At 45.3% G+C, this 15,601-nt stretch overlaps 11 non-coding genes across 11 annotated transcripts; all 11 read right to left on the reverse strand.

Annotated features, from left to right (window-relative positions):
• Positions 1-311: 311 nt before the first annotated feature.
• Positions 312-502, reverse strand: LOC141210349 (U2 spliceosomal RNA). Its single transcript, XR_012280521.1, has one exon. It is a non-coding gene; the product is annotated as a U2 spliceosomal RNA (small nuclear RNA).
• Positions 503-1,622: 1,120 nt separating this feature from the next.
• Positions 1,623-1,813, reverse strand: LOC141210230 (U2 spliceosomal RNA). Its single transcript, XR_012280404.1, has one exon. It is a non-coding gene; the product is annotated as a U2 spliceosomal RNA (small nuclear RNA).
• A 1,122-nt stretch (positions 1,814-2,935) lies between these two features.
• On the reverse strand, positions 2,936-3,126 carry LOC141211100 (U2 spliceosomal RNA). The gene has a single exon (XR_012281087.1). It is a non-coding gene; the product is annotated as a U2 spliceosomal RNA (small nuclear RNA).
• A 1,122-nt stretch (positions 3,127-4,248) lies between these two features.
• Positions 4,249-4,439, reverse strand: LOC141209854 (U2 spliceosomal RNA). Its single transcript, XR_012280043.1, has one exon. It is a non-coding gene; the product is annotated as a U2 spliceosomal RNA (small nuclear RNA).
• Positions 4,440-5,558: 1,119 nt separating this feature from the next.
• On the reverse strand, positions 5,559-5,749 carry LOC141211102 (U2 spliceosomal RNA). The gene has a single exon (XR_012281089.1). It is a non-coding gene; the product is annotated as a U2 spliceosomal RNA (small nuclear RNA).
• A 1,119-nt stretch (positions 5,750-6,868) lies between these two features.
• Positions 6,869-7,059, reverse strand: LOC141211103 (U2 spliceosomal RNA). Its single transcript, XR_012281090.1, has one exon. It is a non-coding gene; the product is annotated as a U2 spliceosomal RNA (small nuclear RNA).
• Positions 7,060-8,179: 1,120 nt separating this feature from the next.
• Positions 8,180-8,370, reverse strand: LOC141211105 (U2 spliceosomal RNA). Its single transcript, XR_012281091.1, has one exon. It is a non-coding gene; the product is annotated as a U2 spliceosomal RNA (small nuclear RNA).
• A 1,121-nt stretch (positions 8,371-9,491) lies between these two features.
• LOC141211106 (U2 spliceosomal RNA) lies at positions 9,492-9,682 on the reverse strand. The gene has a single exon (XR_012281092.1). It is a non-coding gene; the product is annotated as a U2 spliceosomal RNA (small nuclear RNA).
• Positions 9,683-10,801: 1,119 nt separating this feature from the next.
• Positions 10,802-10,992, reverse strand: LOC141211107 (U2 spliceosomal RNA). The gene has a single exon (XR_012281093.1). It is a non-coding gene; the product is annotated as a U2 spliceosomal RNA (small nuclear RNA).
• Positions 10,993-12,112: 1,120 nt separating this feature from the next.
• On the reverse strand, positions 12,113-12,295 carry LOC141210608 (U2 spliceosomal RNA). Its single transcript, XR_012280760.1, has one exon. It is a non-coding gene; the product is annotated as a U2 spliceosomal RNA (small nuclear RNA).
• A 2,001-nt stretch (positions 12,296-14,296) lies between these two features.
• On the reverse strand, positions 14,297-14,487 carry LOC141208328 (U2 spliceosomal RNA). Its single transcript, XR_012278560.1, has one exon. It is a non-coding gene; the product is annotated as a U2 spliceosomal RNA (small nuclear RNA).
• Between the last annotated feature and the right edge of the window lie 1,114 nt (positions 14,488-15,601).

A 15,601-nucleotide genomic window follows, 5' to 3' on the forward strand; every position in this document is an offset into this window, starting at 1 on the left:
ACCACCTGTAGTTATTTAGGTGAAAGCTCCAAAATGCTTGCCTAATATGTCTGTTTATCCAAAAGGAAGTATAGAGGGAGAGCTAGATAGATAGCATTGCATTACATTACATTACATGGCAATGCAATGCACAGTTGCTGAAGTTGAACCAAAATGAGCTTGTCATCTGGCTTCTGCAACTTTTAACATGAAAAATCCAATGAGGAGAAGAAAAGCAAAGCCAAAGAGTCCATCCCAAAATCCGACAAACAAGCAAAATGAACAAAAAGCATTGAATTCAATTCTTTCTGATTTTAGAAACTGCATTAAAGAAGGGGTGCACCGGTCCTGGAGATACTGCAATAACAGGTCAATGCGTGGAGTGGACAGAGCAAGCTCTTTTTCCATCTCCCTGTTCTAAAAATCCATTTAATATATGGTCCCCAGATAGGGGACGTATCAGATATTAAACTGATAAGAACAGATACTACACTTGATCTTAGCCAAAAGGCCGAGAAGCGATAACCAGAATTGGTTTCCGACTACGGTGCCACCCAAGGATTCTGAAAAGTCCATTTGTGGAGATGGCCACCTGGACTCCCGTTAAGAAGACATGCTGTCAACCTCTAGATCCCTCACATGCCTGCACTTTTCGGCTTGCTGCTGCTGCAATCCACGCGTTTTAGATCTGCATAACTCCACCTCTTTTAGCACAGTACCCTCAACCCCCGGCTGTTCCCACCCGCCTCAACACCGTTGGAAGGGAGGAGAACCAATTAGGGCGGGGGGGGGGTGGAACGAGCAGCTGTCTACCCTTAGCAGGAGGGTTGCTGATTAATTACCTCTCCTGCTGCTGCTGCTGCTGGCTGTCCAGCAGCAGACTGAAGGTGGCTGCTGCTGTGCGCAGGTATATAAAGGCTCAGAGCCTATTATGACACGCGCAGCCAGCGTTCCATTGCCACATTCCGTCTACTGCAGGCGGGATACCTGGATGGCTGAATGTCACTGAGAAGCTCACAGAGACCGCCATAAGCAACAGTTTAAAAGAATGCCACAGACTAATCAACCAAACTTTTTGGGTTGGTTTCTCTTTTATAGTCTGCAGGCATTAAATGAAAGAAGTCAGTGTTCCAGCAGAGGGAGACAACGTTTCAGAAAAGGCATTGTAGCAAACCAAAAAAGAAATTTTAAGCGCAGCAGAGTAACCAGCTCACATACCTGTTAGCTCAGGTGAGTTTAAAAGGCTGCTGTTGATAACAAGGGCATTTGCTAAATAGATGGTGTGTGTGCAACAATATACTGAAAGGTCAATTATATTGTGCAGCTTATCTCACCACCTGTAGTTATTTAGGTGAAAGCTCCAAAATGCTTGCCTAATATGTCTGTTTATCCAAAAGGAAGTATAGAGGGAGAGCTAGATAGATAGCATTGCATTACATTACATTACATGGCAATGCAATGCACAGTTGCTGAAGTTGAACCAAAATGAGCTTGTCATCTGGCTTCTGCAACTTTTAACATGAAAAATCCAATGAGGAGAAGAAAAGCAAAGCCAAAGAGTCCATCCCAAAATCCGACAAACAAGCAAAATGAACAAAAAGCATTGAATTCAATTCTTTCTTATTTTAGAAACTGCATTAAAGAAGGGGTGCACCGGTCCTGGAGATACTGCAATACCAGGTCAATGCGTGGAGTGGACAGAGCAAGCTCTTTTTCCATCTCCCTGTTCTAAAAATCCATTTAATATATGGTTCCCAGATAGGGGACGTATCAGATATTAAACTGATAAGAACAGATACTACACTTGATCTTAGCCAAAAGGCCGAGAAGCGATAACCAGAATTGGTTTCCGACTACGGTGCCACCCAAGGATTCTGAAAAGTCCATTTGTGGAGATGGCCACCTGGACTCCCGTTAAGAAGACATGCTGTCAACCTCTAGATCCCTCACATGCCTGCACTTTTCGGCTTGCTGCTGCTGCAATCCACGCGTTTTAGATCTGCATAACTCCACCTCTTTTAGCACAGTACCCTCAACCCCCGGCTGTTCCCACCCACCTCAACACCGTTGGAAGGGAGGAGAACCAATTAAGGCGGGGGGGAGGGGTGGAACGAGCAGCTGTCTACCCTTAGCAGGAGGGTTGCTGATTAATTACCTCTCCTGCTGCTGCTGCTGCTGGCTGTCCAGCAGCAGACTGAAGGTGGCTGCTGCTGTGCGCAGGTATATAAAGGCTCAGAGCCTATTATGACACGCGCAGCCAGCGTTCCATTGCCACATTCCGTCTACTGCAGGCGGGATACCTGGATGGCTGAATGTCACTGAGAAGCTCACAGAGACCGCCATAAGCAACAGTTTAAAAGAATGCCACAGACTAATCAACCAAACTTTTTGGGTTGGTTTCTCTTTTATAGTCTGCAGGCATTAAATGAAAGAAGTCAGTGTTCCAGCAGAGGGAGACAACGTTTCAGAAAAGGCATTGTAGCAAACCAAAAAAGAAATTTTAAGCGCAGCAGAGTAACCAGCTCACATACCTGTTAGCTCAGGTGAGTTTAAAAGGCTGCTGTTGATAACAAGGGCATTTGCTAAATAGATGGTGTGTGTGCAACAATATACTGAAAGGTCAATTATATTGTGCAGCTTATCTCACCACCTGTAGTTATTTAGGTGAAAGCTCCAAAATGCTTGCCTAATATGTCTGTTTATCCAAAAGGAAGTATAGAGGGAGAGCTAGATAGATAGCATTGCATTACATTACATTACATGGCAATGCAATGCACAGTTGCTGAAGTTGAACCAAAATGAGCTTGTCATCTGGCTTCTGCAACTTTTAACATGAAAAATCCAATGAGGAGAAGAAAAGCAAAGCCAAAGAGTCCATCCCAAAATCCGACAAACAAGCAAAATGAACAAAAAGCATTGAATTCAATTCTTTCTTATTTTAGAAACTGCATTAAAGAAGGGGTGCACCGGTCCTGGAGATACTGCAATACCAGGTCAATGCGTGGAGTGGACAGAGCAAGCTCTTTTTCCATCTCCCTGTTCTAAAAATCCATTTAATATATGGTCCCCAGATAGGGGACGTATCAGATATTAAACTGATAAGAACAGATACTACACTTGATCTTAGCCAAAAGGCCGAGAAGCGATAACCAGAATTGGTTTCCGACTACGGTGCCACCCAAGGATTCTGAAAAGTCCATTTGTGGAGATGGCCACCTGGACTCCCGTTAAGAAGACATGCTGTCAACCTCTAGATCCCTCACATGCCTGCACTTTTCGGCTTGCTGCTGCTGCAATCCACGCGTTTTAGATCTGCATAACTCCACCTCTTTTAGCACAGTACCCTCAACCCCCGGCTGTTCCCACCCACCTCAACACCGTTGGAAGGGAGGAGAACCAATTAAGGCGGGGGGGAGGGGTGGAACGAGCAGCTGTCTACCCTTAGCAGGAGGGTTGCTGATTAATTACCTCTCCTGCTGCTGCTGCTGCTGGCTGTCCAGCAGCAGACTGAAGGTGGCTGCTGCTGTGCGCAGGTATATAAAGGCTCAGAGCCTATTATGACACGCGCAGCCAGCGTTCCATTGCCACATTCCGTCTACTGCAGGCGGGATACCTGGATGGCTGAATGTCACTGAGAAGCTCACAGAGACCGCCATAAGCAACAGTTTAAAAGAATGCCACAGACTAATCAACCAAACTTTTTGGGTTGGTTTCTCTTTTATAGTCTGCAGGCATTAAATGAAAGAAGTCAGTGTTCCAGCAGAGGGAGACAACGTTTCAGAAAAGGCATTGTAGCAAACCAAAAAAGAAATTTTAAGCGCAGCAGAGTAACCAGCTCACATACCTGTTAGCTCAGGTGAGTTTAAAAGGCTGCTGTTGATAACAAGGGCATTTGCTAAATAGATGGTGTGTGTGCAACAATATACTGAAAGGTCAATTATATTGTGCAGCTTATCTCACCACCTGTAGTTATTTAGGTGAAAGCTCCAAAATGCTTGCCTAATATGTCTGTTTATCCAAAAGGAAGTATAGAGGGAGAGCTAGATAGATAGCATTGCATTACATTACATTACATGGCAATGCAATGCACAGTTGCTGAAGTTGAACCAAAATGAGCTTGTCATCTGGCTTCTGCAACTTTTAACATGAAAAATCCAATGAGGAGAAGAAAAGCAAAGCCAAAGAGTCCATCCCAAAATCCGACAAACAAGCAAAATGAACAAAAAGCATTGAATTCAATTCTTTCTGATTTTAGAAACTGCATTAAAGAAGGGGTGCATCGGTCCTGGAGATACTGCAATACCAGGTCAATGCGTGGAGTGGACAGAGCAAGCTCTTTTTCCATCTCCCTGTTCTAAAAATCCATTTAATATATGGTCCCCAGATAGGGGACGTATCAGATATTAAACTGATAAGAACAGATACTACACTTGATCTTAGCCAAAAGGCCGAGAAGCGATAACCAGAATTGGTTTCCGACTACGGTGCCACCCAAGGATTCTGAAAAGTCCATTTGTGGAGATGGCCACCTGGACTCCCGTTAAGAAGACATGCTGTCAACCTCTAGATCCCTCACATGCCTGCACTTTTCGGCTTGCTGCTGCTGCAATCCATGCGTTTTAGATCTGCATAACTCCACCTCTTTTAGCACAGTACCCTCAACCCCCGGCTGTTCCCACCCGCCTCAACACCGTTGGAAGGGAGGAGAACCAATTAAGGCGGGGGGGGGTGGAACGAGCAGCTGTCTACCCTTAGCAGGAGGGTTGCTGATTAATTACCTCTCCTGCTGCTGCTGCTGCTGGCTGTCCAGCAGCAGACTGAAGGTGGCTGCTGCTGTGCGCAGGTATATAAAGGCTCAGAGCCTATTATGACACGCGCAGCCAGCGTTCCATTGCCACATTCCGTCTACTGCAGGCGGGATACCTGGATGGCTGAATGTCACTGAGAAGCTCACAGAGACCGCCATAAGCAACAGTTTAAAAGAATGCCACAGACTAATCAACCAAACTTTTTGGGTTGGTTTCTCTTTTATAGTCTGCAGGCATTAAATGAAAGAAGTCAGTGTTCCAGCAGAGGGAGACAACGTTTCAGAAAAGGCATTGTAGCAAACCAAAAAATAAATTTTAAGCGCAGCAGAGTAACCAGCTCACATACCTGTTAGCTCAGGTGAGTTTAAAAGGCTGCTGTTGATAACAAGGGCATTTGCTAAATAGATGGTGTGTGTGCAACAATATGCTGAAAGGTCAATTATATTGTGCAGCTTATCTCACCACCTGTAGTTATTTAGGTGAAAGCTCCAAAATGCTTGCCTAATATGTCTGTTTATCCAAAAGGAAGTATAGAGGGAGAGCTAGATAGATAGCATTGCATTACATTACATTACATGGCAATGCAATGCACAGTTGCTGAAGTTGAACCAAAATGAGCTTGTCATCTGGCTTCTGCAACTTTTAACATGAAAAATCCAATGAGGAGAAGAAAAGCAAAGCCAAAGAGTCCATCCCAAAATCCGACAAACAAGCAAAATGAACAAAAAGCATTGAATTCAATTCTTTCTGATTTTAGAAACTGCATTAAAGAAGGGGTGCACCGGTCCTGGAGATACTGCAATACCAGGTCAATGCGTGGAGTGGACAGAGCAAGCTCTTTTTCCATCTCCCTGTTCTAAAAATCCATTTAATATATGGTCCCCAGATAGGGGACGTATCAGATATTAAACTGATAAGAACAGATACTACACTTGATCTTAGCCAAAAGGCCGAGAAGCGATAACCAGAATTGGTTTCCGACTACGGTGCCACCCAAGGATTCTGAAAAGTCCATTTGTGGAGATGGCCACCTGGACTCCCGTTAAGAAGACATGCTGTCAACCTCTAGATCCCTCACATGCCTGCACTTTTCGGCTTGCTGCTGCTGCAATCCACGCGTTTTAGATCTGCATAACTCCACCTCTTTTAGCACAGTACCCTCAACCCCCGGCTGTTCCCACCCGCCTCAACACCGTTGGAAGGGAGGAGAACCAATTAAGGCGGGGGGGGGTGGAACGAGCAGCTGTCTACCCTTAGCAGGAGGGTTGCTGATTAATTACCTCTCCTGCTGCTGCTGCTGCTGGCTGTCCAGCAGCAGACTGAAGGTGGCTGCTGCTGTGCGCAGGTATATAAAGGCTCAGAGCCTATTATGACACGCGCAGCCAGCGTTCCATTGCCACATTCCGTCTACTGCAGGCGGGATACCTGGATGGCTGAATGTCACTGAGAAGCTCACAGAGACCGCCATAAGCAACAGTTTAAAAGAATGCCACAGACTAATCAACCAAACTTTTTGGGTTGGTTTCTCTTTTATAGTCTGCAGGCATTAAATGAAAGAAGTCAGTGTTCCAGCAGAGGGAGACAACGTTTCAGAAAAGGCATTGTAGCAAACCAAAAAAGAAATTTTAAGCGCAGCAGAGTAACCAGCTCACATACCTGTTAGCTCAGGTGAGTTTAAAAGGCTGCTGTTGATAACAAGGGCATTTGCTAAATAGATGGTGTGTGTGCAACAATATACTGAAAGGTCAATTATATTGTGCAGCTTATCTCACCACCTGTAGTTATTTAGGTGAAAGCTCCAAAATGCTTGCCTAATATGTCTGTTTATCCAAAAGGAAGTATAGAGGGAGAGCTAGATAGATAGCATTGCATTACATTACATTACATGGCAATGCAATGCACAGTTGCTGAAGTTGAACCAAAATGAGCTTGTCATCTGGCTTCTGCAACTTTTAACATGAAAAATCCAATGAGGAGAAGAAAAGCAAAGCCAAAGAGTCCATCCCAAAATCCGACAAACAAGCAAAATGAACAAAAAGCATTGAATTCAATTCTTTCTGATTTTAGAAACTGCATTAAAGAAGGGGTGCACCGGTCCTGGAGATACTGCAATACCAGGTCAATGCGTGGAGTGGACAGAGCAAGCTCTTTTTCCATCTCCCTGTTCTAAAAATCCATTTAATATATGGTCCCCAGATAGGGGACGTATCAGATATTAAACTGATAAGAACAGATACTACACTTGATCTTAGCCAAAAGGCCGAGAAGCGATAACCAGAATTGGTTTCCGACTACGGTGCCACCCAAGGATTCTGAAAAGTCCATTTGTGGAGATGGCCACCTGGACTCCCGTTAAGAAGACATGCTGTCAACCTCTAGATCCCTCACATGCCTGCACTTTTCGGCTTGCTGCTGCTGCAATCCACGCGTTTTAGATCTGCATAACTCCACCTCTTTTAGCACATTACCCTCAACCCCCGGCTGTTCCCACCCGCCTCAACACCGTTGGAAGGGAGGAGAACCAATTAAGGCGGGGGGGGGGTGGAACGAGCAGCTGTCTACCCTTAGCAGGAGGGTTGCTGATTAATTACCTCTCCTGCTGCTGCTGCTGCTGGCTGTCCAGCAGCAGACTGAAGGTGGCTGCTGCTGTGCGCAGGTATATAAAGGCTCAGAGCCTATTATGACACGCGCAGCCAGCGTTCCATTGCCACATTCCGTCTACTGCAGGCGGGATACCTGGATGGCTGAATGTCACTGAGAAGCTCACAGAGACCGCCATAAGCAACAGTTTAAAAGAATGCCACAGACTAATCAACCAAACTTTTTGGGTTGGTTTCTCTTTTATAGTCTGCAGGCATTAAATGAAAGAAGTCAGTGTTCCAGCAGAGGGAGACAACGTTTCAGAAAAGGCATTGTAGCAAACCAAAAAAGAAATTTTAAGCGCAGCAGAGTAACCAGCTCACATACCTGTTAGCTCAGGTGAGTTTAAAAGGCTGCTGTTGATAACAAGGGCATTTGCTAAATAGATGGTGTGTGTGCAACAATATACTGAAAGGTCAATTATATTGTGCAGCTTTTCTCACCACCTGTAGTTATTTAGGTGAAAGCTCCAAAATGCTTGCCTAATATGTCTGTTTATCCAAAAGGAAGTATAGAGGGAGAGCTAGATAGATAGCATTGCATTACATTACATTACATGGCAATGCAATGCACAGTTGCTGAAGTTGAACCAAAATGAGCTTGTCATCTGGCTTCTGCAACTTTTAACATGAAAAATCCAATGAGGAGAAGAAAAGCAAAGCCAAAGAGTCCATCCCAAAATCCGACAAACAAGCAAAATGAACAAAAAGCATTGAATTCAATTCTTTCTGATTTTAGAAACTGCATTAAAGAAGGGGTGCACCGGTCCTGGAGATACTGCAATACCAGGTCAATGCGTGGAGTGGACAGAGCAAGCTCTTTTTCCATCTCCCTGTTCTAAAAATCCATTTAATATATGGTCCCCAGATAGGGGACGTATCAGATATTAAACTGATAAGAACAGATACTACACTTGATCTTAGCCAAAAGGCCGAGAAGCGATAACCAGAATTGGTTTCCGACTACGGTGCCACCCAAGGATTCTGAAAAGTCCATTTGTGGAGATGGCCACCTGGACTCCCGTTAAGAAGACATGCTGTCAACCTCTAGATCCCTCACATGCCTGCACTTTTCGGCTTGCTGCTGCTGCAATCCACGCGTTTTAGATCTGCATAACTCCACCTCTTTTAGCACATTACCCTCAACTCCCGGCTGTTCCCACCCGCCTCAACACCGTTGGAAGGTGGGAGAACCAATTAAGGCGGGGGGGGGGGTGAAACGAGCAGCTGTCTACCCTTAGCAGGAGGGTTGCTGATTAATTACCTCTCCTGCTGCTGCTGCTGCTGGCTGTCCAGCAGCAGACTGAAGGTGGCTGCTGCTGTGCGCAGGTATATAAAGGCTCAGAGCCTATTATGACACGCGCAGCCAGCGTTCCATTGCCACATTCCGTCTACTGCAGGCGGGATACCTGGATGGCTGAATGTCACTGAGAAGCTCACAGAGACCGCCATAAGCAACAGTTTAAAAGAATGCCACAGACTAATCAACCAAACTTTTTGGGTTGGTTTCTCTTTTATAGTCTGCAGGCATTAAATGAAAGAAGTCAGTGTTCCAGCAGAGGGAGACAACGTTTCAGAAAAGGCATTGTAGCAAACCAAAAAAGAAATTTTAAGCGCAGCAGAGTAACCAGCTCACATACCTGTTAGCTCAGGTGAGTTTAAAAGGCTGCTGTTGATAACAAGGGCATTTGCTAAATAGATGGTGTGTGTGCAACAATATACTGAAAGGTCAATTATATTGTGCAGCTTATCTCACCACCTGTAGTTATTTAGGTGAAAGCTCCAAAATGCTTGCCTAATATGTCTGTTTATCCAAAAGGAAGTATAGAGGGAGAGCTAGATAGATAGCATTGCATTACATTACATTACATGGCAATGCAATGCACAGTTGCTGAAGTTGAACCAAAATGAGCTTGTCATCTGGCTTCTGCAACTTTTAACATGAAAAATCCAATGAGGAGAAGAAAAGCAAAGCCAAAGAGTCCATCCCAAAATCCGACAAACAAGCAAAATGAACAAAAAGCATTGAATTCAATTCTTTCTGATTTTAGAAACTGCATTAAAGAAGGGGTGCACCGGTCCTGGAGATACTGCAATACCAGGTCAATGCGTGGAGTGGACAGAGCAAGCTCTTTTTCCATCTCCCTGTTCTAAAAATCCATTTAATATATGGTCCCCAGATAGGGGACGTATCAGATATTAAACTGATAAGAACAGATACTACACTTGATCTTAGCCAAAAGGCCGAGAAGCGATAACCAGAATTGGTTTCCGACTACGGTGCCACCCAAGGATTCTGAAAAGTCCATTTGTGGAGATGGCCACCTGGACTCCCGTTAAGAAGACATGCTGTCAACCTCTAGATCCCTCACATGCCTGCACTTTTCGGCTTGCTGCTGCTGCAATCCACGCGTTTTAGATTTACATAACTCCACCTCTTTTAGCACAGTACCCTCAACCCCCGGCTGTTCCCACCCGCCTCAACACCGTTGGAAGGGAGGAGAACCAATTAAGGCGGGGGGGGGTGGAATGAGCAGCTGTCTACCCTTAGCAGGAGGGTTGCTGATTAATTACCTCTCCTGCTGCTGCTGCTGCTGGCTGTCCAGCAGCAGACTGAAGGTGGCTGCTGCTGTGCGCAGGTATATAAAGGCTCAGAGCCTATTATGACACGCGCAGCCAGCGTTCCATTGCCACATTCCGTCTACTGCAGGCGGGATACCTGGATGGCTGAATGTCACTGAGAAGCTCACAGAGACCGCCATAAGCAACAGTTTAAAAGAATGCCACAGACTAATCAACCAAACTTTTTGGGTTGGTTTCTCTTTTATAGTCTGCAGGCATTAAATGAAAGAAGTCAGTGTTCCAGCAGAGGGAGACAACGTTTCCGAAAAGGCATTGTAGCAAACCAAAAAAGAAATTTTAAGCGCAGCAGAGTAACCAGCTCACATACCTGTTAGCTCAGGTGAGTTTAAAAGGCTGCTGTTGATAACAAGGGCATTTGCTAAATAGATGGTGTGTGTGCAACAATATACTGAAAGGTCAATTATATTGTGCAGCTTATCTCACCACCTGTAGTTATTTAGGTGAAAGCTCCAAAATGCTTGCCTAATATGTCTGTTTATCCAAAAGGAAGTATAGAGGGAGAGCTAGATAGATAGCATTGCATTACATTACATTACATGGCAATGCAATGCACAGTTGCTGAAGTTGAACCAAAATGAGCTTGTCATCTGGCTTCTGCAACTTTTAACATGAAAAATCCAATGAGGAGAAGAAAAGCAAAGCCAAAGAGTCCATCCCAAAATCCGACAAACAAGCAAAATGAACAAAAAGCATTGAATTCAATTCTTTCTGATTTTAGAAACTGCATTAAAGAAGGGGTGCACCGGTCCTGGAGATACTGCAATACCAGGTCAATGCGTGGAGTGGACAGAGCAAGCTCTTTTTCCATCTCCCTGTTCTAAAAATCCATTTAATATATGGTCCCCAGATAGGGGACGTATCAGATATTAAACTGATAAGAACAGATACTACACTTGATCTTAGCCAAAAGGCCGAGAAGCGATAACCAGAATTGGTTTCCGACTACGGTGCCACCCAAGGATTCTGAAAAGTCCATTTGTGGAGATGGCCACCTGGACTCCCGTTAAGAAGACATGCTGTCAACCTCTAGATCCCTCACATGCCTGCACTTTTCGGCTTGCTGCTGCTGCAATCCACGCGTTTTAGATCTGCATAACTCCACCTCTTTTAGCACAGTACCCTCAACCCCCGGCTGTTCCCACCCGCCTCAACACCGTTGGAAGGGAGGAGAACCAATTAAGGCGGGGGGGGGGTGGACCGAGCAGCTGTCTACCCTTAGCAGGAGGGTTGCTGATTAATTACCTCTCCTGCTGCTGCTGCTGCTGGCTGTCCAGCAGCAGACTGAAGGTGGCTGCTGCTGTGCGCAGGTATATAAAGGCTCAGAGCCTATTATGACACGCGCAGCCAGCGTTCCATTGCCACATTCCGTCTACTGCAGGCGGGATACCTGGATGGCTGAATGTCACTGAGAAGCTCACAGAGACCGCAATAAGCAACAGTTTAAAAGAATGCCACAGACTAATCAACCAAACTTTTTGGGTTGGTTTCTCTTTTATAGTCTGCAGGCATTAAATGAAAGAAGTCAGTGTTCCAGCAGAGGGAGACAACGTTTCAGAAAAGGCATTGTAGCAAACCAAAAAAGAAATTTTAAGCGCAGCAGAGTAACCAGCTCACATACCTGTTAGCTCAGGTGAGTTTAAAAGGCTGCTGTTGATAACAAGGGCATTTGCTAAATAGATGGTGTGTGTGCAACAATATACTGAAAGGTCAATTATATTGTGCAGCTTATCTCACCACCTGTAGTTATTTAGGTGAAAGCTCCAAAATGCTTGCCTAATATGTCTGTTTATCCAAAAGGAAGTATAGAGGGAGAGCTAGATAGATAGCATTGCATTACATTACATTACATGGCAATGCAATGCACAGTTGCTGAAGTTGAACCAAAATGAGCTTGTCATCTGGCTTCTGCAACTTTTAACATGAAAAATCCAATGAGGAGAAGAAAAGCAAAGCCAAAGAGTCCATCCCAAAATCCGACAAACAAGCAAAATGAACAAAAAGCATTGAATTCAATTCTTTCTGATTTTAGAAACTGCATTAAAGAAGGGGTGCACCGGTCCTGGAGATACTGCAATACCAGGTCAATGCGTGGAGTGGACAGAGCAAGCTCTTTTTCCATCTCCCTGTTCTAAAAATCCATTTAATATATGGTCCCCAGATAGGGGACGTATCAGATATTAAACTGATAAGAACAGATTTTTTTTTTTTTCGAAAGCCCGAATTCGTGTACAAAACCCGAGTGCGCTTAAAAAAGTGACAAGTGCCACAAAAAAAGTGCACTAGGATGCTGGTCTTCTTGAAACCCTCTCCAAAAGGAGAAGGGTCCCCCAAACCATTCCCCGTCCCTCCGAGCCAAAAGGCCACAGCGAGGAACCGGGACAAAAAGCCACCTCCAGCCGAAGCCAGAGGCGACCCAATCTTACCCCCAGCACCTGCCCGAGTTCTCACCCGAGCAAGGCACTGGGAGCCAAAGACTGTGCTCCCCTCCCGGAAGAGGGGAGCCAACAATGCTCTCCTCCCTAAAGAGGAGAGCCAGGGGGGATCAGGGGGGAGCGGAACCTGATGGCCACACACTCCCCCCCTAGACCTGCCAAAAGAGGAACCCGTAAGGGAACCGCATCCCGACAAAATCCTAGTAGGACGTGACACACGTGAATAAGTGGACACACAGTGACAAAGAAATTAAATAAATAGTGAAGGTTTCACAGTATAATACTGCCCGGACCTTCGACCGGGAATTGAATAATTCCCCATCCTAAGGCCAGAAGGCCCGGAATAAGGGTGTGTGCGAAGAAAGAAAATTTGAAGTGCTTGTGCAAATGTGCCATAAACTCAAGTGGGGTTCCCAATCCCAGTGAGTTAAGGCACCCCAGGGTCACCACTCCTGGGGCACTTCACACTTCGGGCTTTCGATCTTCCCCGGCCCAATGGCGTCGATCCTGGGGGGCCATGCTTTCCACCAGATGACTATATTAGCCACCTGGCGTACTAACAAGCGCCTAAACCCCAGTGTGCATAATGTATCAATCTACTAGGGCGGCCAACATCCAAAACCGCCTTTTCGAAAGATACTACACTTGATCTTAGCCAAAAGACCGAGAAGCGATAACCAGAATTGGTTTCCGACTACGGTGCCACCCAAGGATTCTGAAAAGTCCATTTGTGGAGATGGCCACCTGGACTCCCGTTAAGAAGACATGCTGTCAACCTCTAGATCCCTCACATGCCTGCACTTTTCGGCTTGCTGCTGCTGCAATCCACGCGTTTTAGATCTGCATAACTCCACCTCTTTTAGCACAGTACCCTCAACCCCCGGCTGTTCCCACCCGCCTCAACACCGTTGGAAGGGAGGAGAACCAATTAAGGCGGGGGGGGGGTGGAACGAGCAGCCGTCTACCCTTAGCAGGAGGGTTGCTGATTAATTACCTCTCCTGCTGCTGCTGCTGCTGGCTGTCCAGCAGCAGACTGAAGGTGGCTGCTGCTGTGCGCAGGTATATAAAGGCTCAGAGCCTATTATGACACGCGCAGCCAGCGTTCCATTGCCACATTCCGTCTACTGCAGGCGGGATACCTGGATGGCTGAATGTCACTGAGAAGCTCACAGAGACCGCCATAAGCAACAGTTTAAAAGAATGCCACAGACTAATCAACCAAACTTTTTGGGTTGGTTTCTCTTTTATAGTCTGCAGGCATTAAATGAAAGAAGTCAGTGTTCCAGCAGAGGGAGACAACGTTTCCGAAAAGGCATTGTAGCAAACCAAAAAAGAAATTTTAAGCGCAGCAGAGTAACCAGCTCACATACCTGTTAGCTCAGGTGAGTTTAAAAGGCTGCTGTTGATAACAAGGGCATTTGCTAAATAGATGGTGTGTGTGCAACAATATACTGAAAGGTCAATTATATTGTGCAGCTTATCTCACCACCTGTAGTTATTTAGGTGAAAGCTCCAAAATGCTTGCCTAATATGTCTGTTTATCCAAAAGGAAGTATAGAGGGAGAGCTAGATAGATAGCATTGCATTACATTACATTACATGGCAATGCAATGCACAGTTGCTGAAGTTGAACCAAAATGAGCTTGTCATCTGGCTTCTGCAACTTTTAACATGAAAAATCCAATGAGGAGAAGAAAAGCAAAGCCAAAGAGTCCATCCCAAAATCCGACAAACAAGCAAAATGAACAAAAAGCATTGAATTCAATTCTTTCTGATTTTAGAAACTGCATTAAAGAAGGGGTGCACCGGTCCTGGAGATACTGCAATACCAGGTCAATGCGTGGAGTGGACAGAGCAAGCTCTTTTTCCATCTCCTTGTTCTAAAAATCCATTTAATATATGGTCCCCAGATAGGGGACGTATCAGATATTAAACTGATAAGAACAGATACTACACTTGATCTTAGCCAAAAGGCCGAGAAGCGATAACCAGAATTGGTTTCCGACTACGGTGCCACCCAAGGATTCTGAAAAGTCCATTTGTGGAGATGGCCACCTGGACTCCCGTTAAGAAGACATGCTGTCAACCTCTAGATCCCTCACATGCCTGCACTTTTCGGCTTGCTGCTGCTGCAATCCACGCGTTTTAGATCTGCATAACTCCACCTCTTTTAGCACAGTACCCTCAACCCCCGGCTGTTCCCACCCGCCTCAACACCGTTGGAAGGGAGGAGAACCAATTAAGGCGGGGGGGGGGTGGAACGAGCAGCTGTCTACCCTTAGCAGGAGGGTTGCTGATTAATTACCTCTCCTGCTGCTGCTGCTGCTGGCTGTCCAGCAGCAGACTGAAGGTGGCTGCTGCTGTGCGCAGGTATATAAAGGCTCAGAGCCTATTATGACACGCGCAGCCAGCGTTCCATTGCCACATTCCGTCTACTGCAGGCGGGATACCTGGATGGCTGAATGTCACTGAGAAGCTCACAGAGACCACCATAAGCAACAGTTTAAAAGAATGCCACAGACTAATCAACCAAACTTTTTGGGTTGGTTTCTCTTTTATAGTCTGCAGGCATTAAATGAAAGAAGTCAGTGTTCCAGCAGAGGGAGACAACGTTTCAGAAAAGGCATTGTAGCAAACCAAAAAAGAAATTTTAAGCGCAGCAGAGTAACCAGCTCACATACCTGTTAGCTCAGGTGAGTTTAAAAGGCTGCTGTTGATAACAAGGGCATTTGCTAAATAGATGGTGTGTGTGCAACAATATACTGAAAGGTCAATTATATTGTGCAGCTTATCTCACCACCTGTAGTTATTTAGGTGAAAGCTCCAAAATGCTTGCCTAATATGTCTGTTTATCCAAAAGGAAGTATAGAGGGAGAGCTAGATAGATAGCATTGCATTACATTACATTACATGGCAATGCAATGCACAGTTGCTGAAGTTGAACCAAAATGAGCTTGTCATCTGGCTTCTGCAACTTTTAACATGAAAAATCCAATGAGGAGAAGAAAAGCAAAGCCAAAGAGTCCATCCCAAAATCCGACAAACAAGCAAAATGAACAAAAAGCATTGAATTCAATTCTTTCTGATTTTAGAAACTGCA

Source organism: Phyllobates terribilis, unplaced genomic scaffold (assembly GCF_046119375.1).
Source record: "Phyllobates terribilis strain yellow unplaced genomic scaffold, ASM4611937v1 Scaffold_169__1_contigs__length_4117513, whole genome shotgun sequence".
NCBI lineage: Eukaryota > Metazoa > Chordata > Amphibia > Anura > Dendrobatidae > Phyllobates > Phyllobates terribilis.